We start from the raw sequence: 17,946 nt of genomic DNA, 5'->3' as shown, positions 1-17,946 counted from the left end.
ATGGAGGGGGCTTGCACCCCTTGTTGTTTCGCGTGGCACTATCACAGCACAGGCCTACAATGATGTTTTAAGCACCTTGTTGCTTCCCACTGTTGAAGAGCACTTTGGGGCTGGCGATTGCGTCTCAATACGATCGAGCACCTGTTGATAATGCACGGCCTGTGGCGGAGTGGTTACACGACAATAACATCCCTGTAATGGACTGCCCTGCACAGAGTGCTGACCTGAATCCTACAGAACTCTTTTGGGACGTTTTGGAACGCAGACTTCGTGCCAGGCGTCACCGACCGACATTGAAACCTCTCCTCAGTGCAGCACTCCGTGAAGAATAGTCTGACATTCCCCAAGAAACCTTCCAGCACCTGATTGAACGTATGACTGCGAGAGTGGAAGCTGGGCCAACACCATTTTGAATTCCAGCATGACCGCTGGAGTGTGCCACGAACTTGTAAGTCACTTTCAGCCATGTGTTCGGATACTTTTGATCACATAGTGTGTGTAAGAAAATTACGAAAATACAAAACTACATATAAAACTAACTAAATGTCAATATATAAGTTCCTAATCCATGTAAGAGCTGTATCATCAACTTTCATGAGGTCGCTCTAACTCCCCCGATAGGAACGCAAGTGGCATTCATCTCTAATGTGATGACTGTCTGTTTCGGAGCCCCACATTCACGAAGCGGATACTCTGCAATATCCCATTTGTAAAGAGTGTCTGCCCACCGTGTCCAGTGCGAGGTCTGTTCAATTTGACACATGGGCTATTGTCGAGTTCTGTGCCAGCAGCATCACAGTTACTTTCGGAATCACTCACGCTCTTCAGTGACTTTTCTGATCCCACAGATCTCTCATCCCGGTATTACTGGCATCTAGCTTTTCTGCTTGCCTTAGTGGTGGGTTTCTTGAATGGAGTCTATTTCGGTGGACTTGGTATGTCTTCATGTATGAATAATTCAAGGTTCTCCTGTAGCTTGCGGCACTCCCTAAGCAAGACCTCGCTTCTGTGGAGTGCGGGTGGACAAATGTTGCTCGGCAGAGGGAGCCAACAAATCGTTGTTGGTCCGATAGCCCCAGTTATTAACTGCATAGCGTGGATCGATTGGACGTCGATCAAGATGGCGTCGCAGTTGTGTAGCCACACCGGGGCACAATACTCGGCTGCTGGGAAGACCAGCGTAATGGATGATGTGCGCGAGGTATATGCTGAAGCTCCCCATGTCACTCCACACCATTTTTGAATCATAGTGTTTTATTTTCAAGATGTTTTCTGTATGAAAGGGTGCGGTCAAGGGCGACACCAGTTTACTTACGGTACTTGTTTGGCAAAGAGATTTTCACTGAACTCCGCGTTAGCTTGTTTGTTCTTCAGAAGCAATGTCCATACTTCAGTTTTACTTGTACTGGGTTTTAAGTCGCCACTTTCTAAAATAGCGCATAGCGGCTAGATCTCCTGTGAGAATTGTCACTGCTTGTCGGAGATCCTTGGTTCTACAAGCAAGAGCGATATCGTCCGCGTAGCATTATTTCTGATAAACATGGATAATGGTGGAAAAAAGACTAGTACGCTTCTTCAACGTCCTAGATAGTGGATCAACGAGCTAAAGAGAACAAAAATAGTGGCAGTTTTGAAACTAGGGAAACCAGCTAATAAACCTCAAAGTTTCAGACCAATTTCCCTTTTGAGCTGTACTTACAAACTCTTGGAGAGGCTCATTTATAACAGAATTAGCGGCTCCGTTCTGGAACATATCCCAACTGAGCAAGCAGGTTTCAGCCCACAGAGAATTTGCCCTAAGAAACTTTCACAGAGACTAGTTTCCAAGAAAACGAGATGACCTGTGCGTTGGGTTCGCAGACCTAACCACGCTATATGACACAGTCTAGAAATGATGGGATGATATACAAATTACTAAAATCAATTCGACGCCGAAAAACTGTAACTCTCATCAACACCGCGATAAACAATAGATATTTCCGTGTCTAGTTGGAAGAAAATGTGAGCAAGGAAACGAAATTAAGTGATGGTCTACCACAGGGGTCCCACTTAGCCCCCCGCCCTGTTATTCAACCTACATATTATCTCCTATTTCCCCGATATCAGGTCAATACAAAGATGTATAAGACTAATTACAAATAAAATTTGGTAAACAAAATACAGATCTCAAGATTTCAGTAGTTCAGTGAACTGTAACTTACCTGCACTAATAGTACAGACCAGTCTAAGTTTTGATAATGGAGCGAACATTGTCATATGTCATGTAAGGTATGTGGTGCGCTGTATAAAGAAGTGCATGAAGAGCTTAGATTTGAAACGCGACGCACCGTTGGTTGTAGGCAAGCGCGCGCGGATACCAAATGAGACACTAGCGACAACAGCTGTTTTCTTATGGAAGTAGTCCTTAGTCTAGTCCAACTGCACTTCATGAATACATCAACATTGCGAAAGTTGTGACTATGTATCATGTGCGGGGTCGCATAGTGGGGAGGGGGGGGGGGGGGGCCTCCACTCTGATAGTTCTCAACTTGTCTAATAAGAATTATTCAAGATACAATCATCATAGGATGAAATACGACCAAAAATTTGAAACAAATTTCTTTGTTTCTTGCATCAACCTTCTTAATAAATTAACTTAGATGAGTTTTAAAAAGGAAGTTCGAATGTAGTGCATGATAATCGTGATTCATATTTTCTCGTTGAACGGAAGTATTCTGCTCTCTCTTGTAGTTACAGAATACCCAACACCAAAACAACGAAAAAGCAAGTCACTGCTTAGTTGCGCAGTAGCATGTGCAATCGCATCAAAAAGTATTGGCACAGTTGCATTTTAGTGGTTGTATGTTAAACGAAACATATATTTCAGAACAGAACCCAGACACGTACCACCTTACATTACGTAGGCGTTGGTGTGTGTGTGTGTGTGTGTGTGTGTGTGTGTGTGTGTGTGTGTGTGGGTGGGTGGGTGGGTGGGTGGGTGGGGGCGTTCAGTAAGTAATGCAACACATTTTTTTGCCAATTCTTCGATTGAAAAAAATTAGGTATTCTTTGTGGAGCATAGTGGAATATTATTCCCGCTTCAGAGCCTATAGAGTCAGTAAGCTCAGGTAGGTGCCTGCACTAAACGTAGTCTTCAGAGTGGCGTCTGTAATGAAGGTGTGTTCCTAGCAGAAAGCTGTCAATGAATTTCTTCTGCCGGCCGGTGTGAAGCGCCTAGAACCGCTCGGCCAGTCTGGAACACCGCGCCCGCTACGGTCGCAGGTTCGAATCATGCCTCGGGCATGGATGTTTGATGTCCTTAGGTTAGTTAGGTTTAAGTAGTTCTAAGTTCTAGGGGACTCACGACCTCAGATGTTAAGCCCCATAGTGCTCAGAGCCATTTGAACTAAGTTTTGAATTTCTTTCGGCTAAAAACCAGAGCATCGTAGGTATTCAAAGGCGTTTCCAGAATGTCTACGGAGGCCTGGCAGTGAGTAAAAGGATGGAGAATCATTGGAGGAGGCGTCTGTCATCATTGCAACAAGGTCGCGCAAACCTGTCTGACCTCCCGCGTGCCAGCCGGCTATACAAAGCTTCGACTCCTGTAGTGTTGGAACGTGCGGACGCTCTCATCCGAGGTGATCGATGGATAACAAACACCTCGTTGCAGAACTGGACGTCTGTGTTAATAGTGCTGACAGACTCGCGCACCAGCTGGGATACTCAAAGGTGTCCGGCCGCTGGGTCCCTCGCCGCCTAACAGAAAACGGTAAAGAGTAACGAAGGACTATCTGTGAAGAGTTTGTGTGTTACGAGGATAATCGTGACACTTTTTTGTCGAACTGTGTTACAGGCAACGAAAGATGGGTTCACCAATTCGAACCGGAAACAAAAGGGCAATCCATGGAGTGGCGCCGCACTACATGTTCCCCGAAAACAAAGTTCATAGCCGCATCCTCGGCTCTTCCTCTTGATGATTTGGTTTGATTTGTACTTGGCCTCGGCTAAAACTCGGTGACAGTCGGTAGTGTGTTGAGATCGTTATCAAGTTACGAAGACGAAGTAATGTTCAGTTATCTAGTTAAAAGTTCACTTTATTCTAGTAGGTAAAAGTCCTCCGTTCGAATTCTAATGCCGTGATATTTGAAGTCAGAAGGTCGTATTACTGCGTCGTCATAGATCGCAATTATTCAATCTCAAATACAATCTAAGCGCGCTACATGTACGAGCATTCAAATGTATGACCTGCTTCGGCTAACTCTTGTAACGTAGTGACAATGCATTGAATTATACTTAGTCATTACTCAACGATTCCCAAAGAGTACTCATACGGAGTATTCTTTGGGATCGTTGGTTCTAATTTGCGAATGTTGATTTATGCTAATTTTGCGATTTATTATGATTTTGATTTTAATTTTACTGAAATTTAATCTTTCTTTCGTAGATTGCTAAATTGTCAAGTCTCCGATTCCTGATTTAATTACTTGTTATTGTCCTAATAATAGTGATAAATGGAACTTCGTTCCCTTATTCACTTTTCTGGGAATTTGGGACTTTGAGGGAAATCTTTGGGGTTTTGGGAGCTAATTTTTTATTTTTATTTCTCGTCCGAGGAAGTCGCATTACAAAGGGTTATTCTGTTTGATGTCTCTCGTGATGAAACGACCAACTCGGAAGTGTGTTGCACTATCCTCATGAAATTGAAGAAACGGCTTCAGCTTGTTCATGGACACAAAAATGCAAACCAACTACTTCTTTATGACAACACAAAGCCTGATAAGTCTGCGCACCCGAGATCAGTTCACAAAACTTCATTGGACTGTACTCTCTCATACCCCCTAGAGACTGGATATCGCACCTTTCGACTTAATCTGTCTGGTCTAATGAAGGATGCAATGCAGTACATGAAGAAGAGATTACTGGAGCAGGAAGACGTTGACTTTGACGTCGACCAGTGGAGTGGTCCCATACGGACAAACAGGACCTCCTAGTAAGGTGGCGTAAGGTAGTCGCTTTATGCTGAAAAATAGGGTTTTGTAGCCAGAAGTGGGGAATAATGTGGTTTGGATACTTGGATAGAACCAACCTGCATTCAGGAAAAAGTGTATTGTATTACTTATTGAACGCTTTTCGTAAATTAAGTCCCCCGCTGCTGTATTGTCTGCTGAAGGGATTCAGGTACGGTTTTCATATTCACGAGGGAGGTTTGTGTACATTCGAGGGTAACTTCGGAGAAAGTTACAATTTATTATGGCATTTATCGAATGCTGCGTCACACCGCAAAGTGACGCAGATACACACACTATTTTCCAACATACGGGTAGTAGCCAAGTCTCTGTGAGCAAAGGTTGGAATGTTGTACCAATGTTTTAATTCTTTGGCGTTACAAATCCGCTTATCGGCCACGGAACCATTCCAGAACCGCAGTGTCATCGTCCTTATCGTTGGTAAATCACTTTCCTCCCCCAGGTATTGTTTCAGGTTGGCTAAAGGATGCAAATCGTATGGTGCAAGATCTGGACTTCCCGATAATCGTCACCGGCGTCTGTGCGGCCTCGGTCCAGTAGTTGCCAGCTGGACACGACACTGCATTTGCTTCTATACCGCCAGAATTTCACGGAGAACCTGTGTGTAATTTAGACGCTGTGCCACAAGAATCGTACCGTCTCGCATGTCTGGAATATGCCTCAAACTGCTGCGTCAGTATCACTTACACACTGTAATGCACCCGTTATACGTACCGCAGCAGAACTGTCTGCAAGAAACTCTGAACATTTACAATTTTGTGACAGTGCGATACACCTGTGAGCCGTGCTGGCCCCGGCTTATGCGCTGGTTTACACCTTGACTGTTACTCAGCGTTTGGTTTCCCGCGGTTATGCCGTAGTTCTTCCTCTTTCTACGTGTGGCAGCAGCGGTGTGTATCGATATTCGCACCTTGTACTATCTTTGGTCTGGTGCCGATAGTTTCCGGCTAGCCGGTGTGCGAGGAGTCGGTCGGTTGGTGTGGGTCAGCCAGGAAATCTCCGTGCGGTGCAGTGGGCTGGGCCCGCTGGCGGTCTCTACGCAGTGCCGGAGTGTGTGGGAGCTGTTCCGATTGCTACGAGGTTCGTGGCTCACCCATACAGAAAATCAAAGTTGTGTGGTGATTTAATTACCGAAGCCAGTCTGTTCACATTGTGCCGTTGGGTTTCATGGTTGGCTGTTGGGGGGGGGGGGATTCCCGTGAGCAACAGCGAGTGTTAGAGTTAGCGAAAGTTGGGCCACCATCCGGTGGAGTTTAACTGTATTTTGGTAATTTGAAGTCCAAGTGCACCAGCGGAATTTTCTGCCTTGTGACAGCGTTCCGTTTACCTCCCCTGGCCGCTGACGTAAAATTCAGGCAGTGTCCTTTCCTCACCGTGTTGTCGCTGTCCAACACGTGTGTGTAGTTTTGACAGCTTATGCATACTTGATTGTGGGCGGCTACTGCTTTTACATTTTGGCTTTGGAGTTCCTTGTGTACTGGTTGGTGGAAAGCAAGTCGTCTTGTCGGTGGGTCCGTTGACTCTCTCTTGGTTGGGTTGCCGGCGGATCGGATATAGTTGGGACGACTACCTGTCCCCCCTAAGCGAACGTTAATATTTCAAGTGCAGACCGACCCCCGGGAACTTCTGAGCCCCGCTGGCTGTACTGCCTTCTCTTATTGGTGTTTGATTGTGTATTTTAATGGCTTACAACCGATGGTTTGAATTTGTATGCTTTTAGTTGGGTTTTAAATAATGGGTTCAAATGGCTCTGAGCACTATGGAACTCAACTTCAGAGGTCATCAGTCCCCTAGAACCTAGAACTACTTAAACCTAACTAACCTAAGGACATCACACACATCCATGCCCGCGGCAGGATTCGAACCTGCGACCGCAGCGGTCTCGCGGTTCGACTGTAGCGCCTAGAACCGCACGGCCACTCCGACCGGCTTAAATAATGGGCCTTCAGCATATTTCAAAATTGAAAGTTCTTTACTTGTCAAGTCTTGCATTGTTTGGGTCTTCAGCCAGATGTAAAATTGTTTTTCTGGATAAAGCTTTGGGCCTTCTGCCTTTTGAAAATTTTTTGTGGTTGTGTTTTTAAATCGTGGGCCTTCAGCCGTTTTAAAAATTTACGAGGTTGTGCCCTTAGGCCATAAGATTGTGTGACATATTCAGTCGATATTTAAGCTCGGAAATCAGCGCTGTAATGTTTGGGCAACTAAATAAAGTTGTGTGTTCGAGTGTAACTGACAGCCGCTCATTTTTGGGCCCTTTCCACAATTCCAACTACCTGTCCTGTCCTGCGGGTTTAGCAGGGCGTTTCAGCTGCATTTGCTTCTATACCGCCAGAATTTCACGGAGAACCTGTGTGTAATTAGGGCGTGTGGCCACAATAATCATACCACCCCGCATACTTAGTCTGGAATATGTCTCCAGTTGCCGCGTCATTATCACTTACACACTGTAATGCGTTGTACCTACCGCAGCTAACTGTCTGCAGAAAACTCGGAACAGGCACACTCTTCTACAATGCGATACACTTGCCGAATAATCTTCGCGTGGAACGTATGCGTAAGCTACGTTGTCCTAGCTGCGGCAACTTCCCGCAAGGTGCCGCAGTGCCAGCAAGGTACTGCGTAAAACGCAAGGGATACGGCGCTCCCCATTCGCAAAATGCAAACACACCAGACCTTCTCCTGGGGTGTGAACAAGGCAGTGGCGCTGCGAGCTATGTCTGCGAGCAATGCTTGTGTACTTCTAGAGGAGTCTGGCGCGCACGCTGCAGAGATTTGCTTCGTTGGAGGAGAACGTAACAGCTCTCCAGTGCTCGTCCATGCAGCCGCAGCAACTAGAACAAAACTCCTGAGTAACAGATTACCACAGGAACACGTCAAAGAGAGACGTGAGCAGCGACATTTGGAATTTCTTTTCCGGAAAAATTTACAAATTATGATACGGAATTATATGGCTTTCTGATGGCACTGGAGAGGATTCAAAGACATCAACGTAAAAGGTTTATAGTTTCTTCCGACTACCTTGGTGCACTACAAGCACTTCACCAAATGTATCCAGTAGACCAGCTGAGTCAGCTCATTCATAACTCGTTACATCGGCTCCAATGCCGTGGCAAAGTGTTGATCTTTTGCTGAGTACCTGGCCACATCTACATCTACATTTATACTTCGCAAGCCACCCAACGGTGTGTGGCGGAGGGCACTTTAAGTGCCACTGTCATTGCCTCCCTTTCCTGTTCCAGTCGCGTATTCTTCGCGGGAAGAAAAACTGCCTGAAAGCCTCCGTGCGCGCTCGAATCTCTCGAATTTCACATTCGTGATCTCCTCTGGAGGTATAAGTAGGCGGAAGCAATATATTCGATACCTCTTGCAGAGTCTGCCATTCGAGTTTGCTAAACATCTCCGTAACGCTATCACGCTTACCAAATAATCCTGTGACGAAACGCGCCTCTCTTCTTTGGATCTTCTCTATCTCCTCTGTCAACCCGACCTGGTACGGATCCCACACTTATGAACAATACTCTAGTATGGGTCGAACGAGTGTTTTGTAAGCCACCTCCTTTGTTGATGGACTAAATTTTCTAAGGATTGTCCCAATGAATCTCAACCTGGCATCCGCCTTGTAAAAACAGTTAATTTTGTATGATCATTCCACTTCATATCGTTCCACACTCATACTCCCAGATATTTTACAGAAGTAACTGCTATCAGTGTTTGTCCCGCTATCATATAATCATACAGTAAAGGATCCTTCTTTCTGTGTATTCGCAATAAATTACATTTGTCTATGTTAAGTGTCAGTTGCCACTCCCTGCACCAAGTGCCTATCCGCTGCAGATCTTCCTGCATTTCGCTACAATTTTCTAATGCTGCAACTTCTCTGTATACTACAGCATCATCCGCGAAAAGCCGCATCGAACTTCAGACACTATCTACTAGGTCGTTTATATATATTGTGAAAAGCAATGGTCCCATAACACTCCCCTGTGGCACGCCAGAGGTTACTTTGTCTGTAGACGCCTCTCCATTGAGAACGACATGCTGTGTTCTGTTTGCTAAAAACTCTTCAATCCAGCCACACAGCTGGTCTGATATTCCGTAGGCTCTTACTGTATCAGGCGACAGTGCGGAACTGTATCAAACGCCTTCCAGAAGTCAAGGAAAATGGCATCTACCTGGGAGCCTGTATCTAATATTTTCTGGGTCTCATGAACAAATAATGCGAGTTGAGCCTCACACAGGGAAACGACATGATCGACAAAGCCGCCATGGAAGCATGTGGGGATGGTGCTGTCCATCAATGTCCCATCCCGTTGCACGCCATCATCTCATTTTCTGACAAGCTTCATGCATCAGTGGGAGTCAGAATGGTTGCAGGCCACAGAAAAGAAACTGCGGTCGCACAAATCGACCACAGAGGCTTGGCAGACTTCATGTCAGCCTGGGAGGAGGTTTTGCTTACCAGACTGCGCATCGGACATGCCCTTTAACACATGGCTTCCTCCTTCGGCGGAAGGATCCACCATTCGGTGAAGTTTGTGGCGTGTCGCTTTCAGTTCAGCATATTGTGGCTACGTGTGTCCTGTATACTGATATTGCGGTAGCCATCGGTCTCTCTGGAGATCTGCGCACCATCCTCGCAGATACCGATAACAGTGTTAACAGTAGTGAAATTTTGTGAACTGTCAGGTCTCATCCCTAAATTGGAGGGGAAGAGAGGCAGATTCTTATAAACTGCTCCGCTTGTAGGGACAGCCTTCGTCCCCACCCATGAGATTGGCATGCTGACTTTTCCTCAGGGCCGGCCGCTGTGGCCGAGGGGTTCTAGCCGCTTCAATTTGGAACCGCGCGACTGCTACGGTCGCAGGTTCCAATCCTGCCTCGGTCATGGATGTTTGATGTCCTTAGGTTAGTTAGGTTTAAATAGTCCTAAGTTCTAGGGGACTGATGACCTCAGTCCCATAGTGTTCAGGGCCATTTGAACCATTTTGTTTTTGTCAAGACGCTGATGACCATTATGTTAAGCGCCCCCACCTCAATTATCATCATCAGAATTTATCGGCAAGCTAGTAGAGCCTGAAATTGAAGACAAAACCGATTTGTTCATAGAATCCATGGTAGTAACTGTCAAAAAATGTAGACAGAACCAAAAATTTGCAACATTGTGATCGAACTGGATACCATGAACCGGAGGGATAAAGTACAAGCCAACACCTCGACGTTCCGGCTGGAAAATAGTAACGCCACATCGTCATCTTGCTTTCCTGCTTCTACCTCAAGTGTTGACAGTCAGCAAGGCTCATACTAAGATATAGTGCTAGTTTCTTTGCTGGTGTATCTGGTTTCGCCAATCGGTTACAAGAATCCTCCTCAGTTTGTCTTTAATTAACGAACGAAGTTAATGAAACTGGTTGGGTGTGAATCTGAAAAAGCCTTAAACTAGTCTGCATCCTCGAGCCAATGTTTTGTAACTAAAATGTTATACGCTCCTTCCTTGCATTTGGCTTCCTTGCGCTTCCTGTGTAATCTTCCCAATTATATGCACTCTTCCTCCTACTTTCTAACTTTCGTGTGCCATCTGAGGGCCAAAATTGACAGTTTTTTGCGCCTCCTCCGCAAAAATGGAAAAAGCTTGTCGAGTACTACATTTCGGATGCTGGTTTAGTCAAAATGACGCGTCAGACTTGAGAATTTGTTAATTCATTATTACTGAATCTTTTGGGCAGAGAATTCGCACACGTTATCGACATATAGGCCTACTACTACAGCGAACTATGAAATTATGTTGTACGACATAGAGTTCAGGAGATCGGGCTGGCCGCGCGGCCTTCGGCGCCATGTCGCGGATTGTGCGGCCCCTCCCGCCGGACGTTCGAGTCCTCCGTAGTGCCTGGGTGTGTGTGTGTGTGTGGTACTCAGCATAAGTTAAAGTAGTGTGTAAGTCTAGGGACCGATGACCTCAGCAGTTTGGTCCCTTAGGAGTTCACACACATTTTTTAGATATGGCGTTATAAAATTTGAGTAGCGTAAAAAATTGACTTTCCTTACAAGCTTAAATATTTTGCTGTTTCAGTAGCACAAAATTTTGATTGAATTACAAAGAAAGCTTCTAACAAGTAAGTTCTAGTACCATTCTATACGTACACCTGCCAAATTATTTAAAAAACCGCTTTCATTTTTTACGTTCAGAAGCGCACCGCCCCACCACCTAGGAGAAACTGTACCACGCAGTGTACTGCGGTCCCCAGCGGACAACGTATTCCACAGCATTCAGCTAGGGCTGTTGATAAAATACCCAAACAACAATATATACCAGCGATGTTTTCCGGACCGACATATCGATATCGAAATGTAATATCGAGTACCGACATTTTTATTTTACATTTTTTCCCCAATTTTCGGTAAACATTTGAAATCGTTCTTTTGAAACAGTAGTAGAACATAATTTTAATTTCACTGTGTGAATGAGTCTTACTACTTTTTGAGCTTTCATCACATTCAGTCTCTCTGTTTCACTGTATGAAGCAAATATAGATGGCACAAAGGAGGAGTCAGATTATACTGGGGGTTGGCGGTTTGTATGGAATAAAAGATTTCCGACGTGAAGAAATAGCACACCAATTACGTTAAAAAAACAATTTCTAACGGAACTAGTGGGCTATTCCTTCACTTCGGCATTCTTCAAAAACAGTTGATGAAACGGAAGAACAAAAATGTCACGGACACTTGTGGGGGGTGGGGGAGGGGGGATGTAAATGCTGACGTAATCGGCGCTCGGCGCTACCAACAGAACTGCAGTGTTTAAATTCACCACGCAATTTTGACACAATTCTACTAGCTCGCTGGCGTTTGCACAAATGAACAAACAGGAAGTCGACATGAAGTGAAGTGTTCCGGACAAATCCGATATGTAACGAAACCGAACGACGGACCCATCGGACACCTTTTATTGTGCTAGTTATCTGCAGTTACCATTGTTAGCAAAGTTGTTATTGTCAAGAATGAACGTGCATCGTTTTCCTTTCCAATTCTTGCTCTTAGGGGGATAAGCAGGCTGCTAGCTTGTTGATGTACAGAATATCTAATAATAAATATACAGGGTGGTCCATTGATCGTGAACGGGCCAAATATCACACGAAATAAGCGTTAAACGAAAAAACTACAAAGAACGAAACTTCTCTAGCTTGAAGGGGGAAACCAGATGGTTCTACGGTTGGCCCGCTAGATGGCGCTGCCTAGGTCACAGACATGAACTGTGTTTTTTCAAATAGGAATCCCCATTTTTTATTACATACTCATGTAGTACGTAAAGAAATATGAATGTTTTAGTTGGACCACTTCTTTCGCTTAGTGATAGATGGTGCTGTAATAGTCACAAACATATGGCTGACAATTTTAGACGAACAGTTGGTAACACGTAGGTTCTTTAAATTAAAATACAGAACGTAGGTACGTTTTGACATTTTATTTCGGTTCTTCCAATGTGATACGCGTACCTTTGTGAACGTATCATTTCTGAGAACGCATGCTGTTACAGCGTGATTACCTGTAAATACCACATTAATGCAATAAATGCTCAAAATGATGTGCGTCAACCTCAGTGCATTTGGCAATGCGTGTAGCGACATTCCTCTCAACAGCGAGTAGTTAGCCTTCCGTAATGTTCACACATGCATTGACAATGCGTTTACGCATGTTGTCAGGCGTTGTCGGTGAATCAGGATAGCAAATATCCTTCAAATTTCCCCACAGAAAGAAATTCGGGGACGTCAGATCCGGTGAACGTGCGCGGGCCATGGTATGGTGCTTCGACGACCAATCCACCTGTCACGAAATATGCTTTTGAATACCGCTTCAACCCTCGCGAGCTATGTGCCGGACATCCATCATGTTGGAAGTACATCGCCATTCTGTCATGCAGTGAAACATCTTGTAGTAACATCGGTAAAACATTACGTAGGAAATCAGCATACATTGCACCATTTACATTGCCATCGATAAAATGGGGGCCAATTATCCTTCCTCCCATAATGCCGCACCATACATTAACCCGCCAAGGTCGCTGATGTTCCACTTGTCGCAGCCATCGTGGTTTTCCGTTGCCCAATAGTGCATATTATGCCGGTTTACGTTAACTGTTGGTGAATGACGCTTCGTCGCTAAATAGAACGCGTGCAAAAAATCTGTCATCGTCCCGTAATTTCTCTTGTGCCCAGTGCCAGAACTGTACACGACGTTCAAAGTCGTCGCCATGCAGTTCCTGGTCCATAGAAATATGGTACGAGTGCAATCGATGTTGATGTAGCATTCTCAACACCGACGTTTTTGAGATTCCCGATTGTCGCGCAGTTTGTCTGCTACTGGTGTGTGGATTAGCCGCGACAGCAGCTAAAACACCTACTTGGGCATCATCATTTGTTGCAGGTCGTGGTTGACGTTTCACACGTGGCTGAATACTTCCTGTTTCCTTAAATAACGTAACTATCCGGCAAATTGTCCGGACACTTGGATGATGTCGTCCAGCATACCGAGCAGCATACATAGCACACGCCGTTGGGCATTTTGATCACAATAGCCATACATCAACACGATATCGACCTTTTCGGCAATCGGTAAACGGTCCATTTTAACACGGGTAATGTATCACGAAGCAAATACCGTCCGCACTGGCGGAATGTTACTTGATACCACGTACTTACACGTTTGTAACTATTACAGTGCCATCTAACACAAAGCGAATAAAGTGGTCCAACTAAAACATTCATATTTCTTTATGTATTACACGAATATGTAATAAAAAATGGGGGTTTCTATTTCTAAAAAGCGCAGTTGATATCCGTTTGACCTATGGCAGCGCCATCTAGCGGGCCAACCATAGCGCCATCTGTTTTCCCCCTTCAAGCTAGACGAGTTTCGTTCTTTGTAGTTTTTTTCGTTTGATGCTTATTTCGTGAGATATTTGGCCCGGTCACTATAAATGGACCAACCTGTATACTTAAATATACAGCTCTAAAACTGTCAGTATATTTACAATGTGCAGCCATATTTGTGTAGGCCGGTACCTCTTTGGAAATATCGGGAGCCGGTAATGATACTTATTTAAATATTCATATATCGGAAATCCGATATTTTTAAAAATATGAACAGGCCTACAGGCTGCGATAAATTTCCGCACCTGGGAAAATGTAACTTTTAACTTCCTCTCTCAAGTCCCTGCGTGATTTACCTGTATTAGCGCTGCGCCAGAGAAGATGAGGTACAGAATCGACTGGCGGAGAACAGAAATTTACGGTAAACTTGACTTAAAGGGGGAGTTGGTTTGTAGGACAGGTCATGAGGCACCGAGGAACCATCAGTTTCGTATTAGTGGTAAGTGCAGGGCGGTAAAATTGTACACACACCTAGGCATGAGTGGAGTAAGGGGATTCCAATAGATGTCAGCCACAGTATTTATTCGGAGATGAACAGGTTTGGATAGGATAGATTACCGCGGAGATCTGCGGCCCTGAGATTTGAACGGCGCTGTGCCGGAGTGGTAGTGCAGTGTTGGCGGCTCCGCCACCTGGGCCGGATCGGAGAGGGTCGCCGTGGTGAGCCGTAAAGCAGGACGGGCGGCGACGGCGTTCCTGACCTATAGAGAGGCGACAGCCGCCGTTTAAAATAGTCGGCCGACGTTGCGCGCCCGTCACGTGGGCCTGGCATCGGCGCAACTCGCTCGGCCACGTGGACGCCACACCGGCTCCATCTGCTCTCTCTCGCGTCGGGTACGGGGCTCAATTCTTGGTCAAGTCATGCAGCGCTGAGCAAACAAAGCAGCTCAGAGCCTGGACACCCAACGCTATTCCCGTGTAACGCCGCCTCTACCTACATCTACATCCATACTCCGCAATCCACCATACGGTGCGTGGCGGAGGGTACCTCGTACCACAACTAGCACCTTCTCTCCCTGTTGCACTCCCAAACAGGGAAAAATGACTGCCTATATGCCTCTGTACGAGCCCTAATCACTCTTACCTTTGTGGTCTTTCCGCGAAATGTAAGTTGGCAATAAAATTGTACTGCAGTCAGCCTCAAATGCTGGTTCTCTTAATTTCCTCAGTAGCGATTCATGAAAAGAACGCATCCTTCCCTCTAGAGACTCCCACGCCAGTTCCTGAAGCATTTCCGTAACACTCGCGCGATCATCAAATCTACCATTAACAAATCTACCAGTAACAAATCTAGCAGCCCGCCTCTGAATTGCTTCTATGTCCTCCCTCAATCCGACCTGATAGGGATCCCAAACGCTCGAGCAGTACTCAAGAAAAGGTCGCACCAGCGTTCTATAAGCGGTCTCCTTTACAGATGAACCACATCTTCCCCAAATTCTACCAATGAACCGAAGACGACTATCCGCCTTCCTCACAACTGCCATTACATGCTTGTCCCACCTCATATCGCTCTGCAATATTACGCCCAAATATTTAATCGACGTGACTGTGTCAGGCGCTACACTACTGAGAGGCACCCACATGCCTTGCTCATACTGTGGCATCAAGCAGTCAGGCCTGCAAGATGAGTGGTCTGCCAAGCGAGTGGATTCATTCTTAATTTATCGAGTAACATGAACTCTCGTACTCACAATTTAAGTTACAAGTTATCCTCCTATATGATTATTATGCAACGGAAACACGCATCTGACTATCAATAATTTACAGAACTCTGACTGTACACTACGCACTGGCAATACCACATTTTCTTTTTTGTCTTTTATTTAACGGCTTTTGTCAACACGTGACCACCGCACACATTATAAATTCGGGACATTATGACAACATACAATTCGAAGTAAAAGTCCACCAATCTTTTTCTTTTCACTATCTTATTTATTCCGATAAATTCTCTAACCTAAACACACAAATTCTACAACCTACAACAATAACACATAAGAAATTCCACCCTGTGGGCATGGCTTTACAATGGTGAATCTCTATATTATGGTCTCGTAATTTATTTAAGGTTACAGTGCACTTTCTGGATAGGATGGTGGATCTTTTATTATACCTCACACTTCGACTCTCACAATCATCATCACTAAACTTTCCTCCAGATCGAGCGATACAGAAGGAACAAGCATAACCCACTAATCTTTTGAAACTACCTTGCTACTCTCCCATGCAAACCACACATACCCAAATTACATGACATACATCACACTGCAATAAGAAATATAAAACACTAAATAGTCACAACACTATCACTTTCAGCTTTCCCACTTCAATTAATATTTATCCCAGTTTCACACGACACTGCCCCACTTTGTAATTCTACTTTCCTACTGTGAACTCTGGAGATATATGCACGTCTTCCTGTGCAATGCAAGCCAAGTGGCGTTGCTGGATAGACGGCCGACTCACCTTGATTCTCTCTCAGAGTTTAAATCTAGCGTCACACGGAATCATATCACACAATTTAATATTAAGCACACACGCGAGTCCTCAACTGATACCATGGACGAGTACTTCTCTTTATCTTTTGTCTCATACACAGATTGAGACTCACACAGTACTCACCACATGGAAGTACTCGTCTCTAATTTCAAGTCCTGCACACGCCATTTCTTAAATGTTTCAACTTATGGTACACACGCTATTTCTTAAATATTTCAACTTATTGTACACACGCTAGTAATTCAGCTTAACTTAAGCACACGGAAGTATTTCAACTTAATGCTACACGTGGTTTCATTGTGACCGTTGGTCACTTCAGAAGATTACTACAATCCCTTTAATATTACCTGCCTGACATTTAATTCTCCCCACAAAAGTTCCTGAAATAGAGAAATTAATATTTCAAACTACTCTTAAATATTCCACATGCATACCATGTCTCAACTCTTTCGTCATTACGGAGCACAACTAAAAACAGGTCTTAACAGCACAAGATCCAGCGGCAGAGTGCCGAAACATGGCCGTTCCTGAGGTTCTCTCCCATCTCTGTCGAGGTGGGGGAAGCACCTTGCTATCGTATTGGTCAGCCACATTTCAGGCGCTCAAAGCTCTGGTAATTTTCATCTCTTTGGTCCCACCAAAGGTGGCCAAAGGATCGACTCAAAGATGATCGTATATTCACATTCACTATCTGCGGTTAGCAGATGACAATACATTCATTCATTTCACAGATCTCACCAAACTGGATGTAGGGATTTACTTTGTGGGAGTGCACATGTAATCAATTAAATAAATAAATTGTCATTCTTTCCCACACTGGTATCCGGCTTCGCTGTATTTATTGAAATTGAGTTATTTTACAAAAAAAATGTGTTCTTCTGACAAAAATAATGAAGTATGTTGTACCTATTTTCAATGTCGGGTGGTACTGTACCCTTTCACTACTAATGGAGTATTTAAACATTACAGGATTCGAAGACAGTAACTTGTTCTCGAAAGAAGAGTTACTGTTGATGACCGTGCAGCTTTTCCCTGGAATAAATGATAACTAACTGAAAACCTCAGCTGCCGACAGGTGGTGTTGATATACCTCGATGTGGACAGCTGAAAATGTGTGCCCCGACCGGGATTCGAACCCGGGATCTCCTGCTTACATGGCAGACGCTCTATCCATCTGAGCCACCGAGGACACAGATGAATAGCGCGACTGCAGGGACTTATCCCTTGCACGCTTCCCGTGAGACTCACATTCCCAACTGTCCGCAATTCTACATATGTATTGTACCTTATAGACATTTGCCCACCCACTCATTACTCGCGCACGCTTTGGCGATTCCCGTAAGAGTTTGGGCAACCTGTGCGCATTCGCACAGACGAAGGTCAATGGCTGGGTATATCAACAACACCTATCGGCAGCTGAGGTTTTCAGTTAGTTATCATTTACTACAGGATTCTTTTTCCTATTCATCTGCATTAATTTACATTTACCTATATTTAGAGTTAGCTGCCATTCT

The 17,946-nt window shown here is 44.8% G+C and overlaps 1 protein-coding gene and 1 non-coding gene across 6 annotated transcripts in view; one reads left to right on the top strand and one right to left on the bottom strand.

Moving 5' to 3' along the window:
• LOC126425294 (pyruvate carboxylase, mitochondrial) overlaps positions 1-17,946 on the top strand; it is a 417,925-nt gene that overhangs the window by 254,712 nt on the left and 145,267 nt on the right. The gene's annotated exons all lie outside the window — the stretch shown is intronic.
• Positions 17,548-17,621, bottom strand: Trnat-ugu (transfer RNA threonine (anticodon UGU)). Its single transcript has one exon. It is a non-coding gene; the product is annotated as a tRNA-Thr (tRNA).

The sequence above is a fragment of the Schistocerca serialis genome, chromosome 10 (assembly GCF_023864345.2).
Source record: "Schistocerca serialis cubense isolate TAMUIC-IGC-003099 chromosome 10, iqSchSeri2.2, whole genome shotgun sequence".
NCBI classification, from domain to species: Eukaryota; Metazoa; Arthropoda; class Insecta; order Orthoptera; family Acrididae; genus Schistocerca; species Schistocerca serialis.
This window is presented reverse-complemented; position numbering and strand designations above follow the sequence as displayed.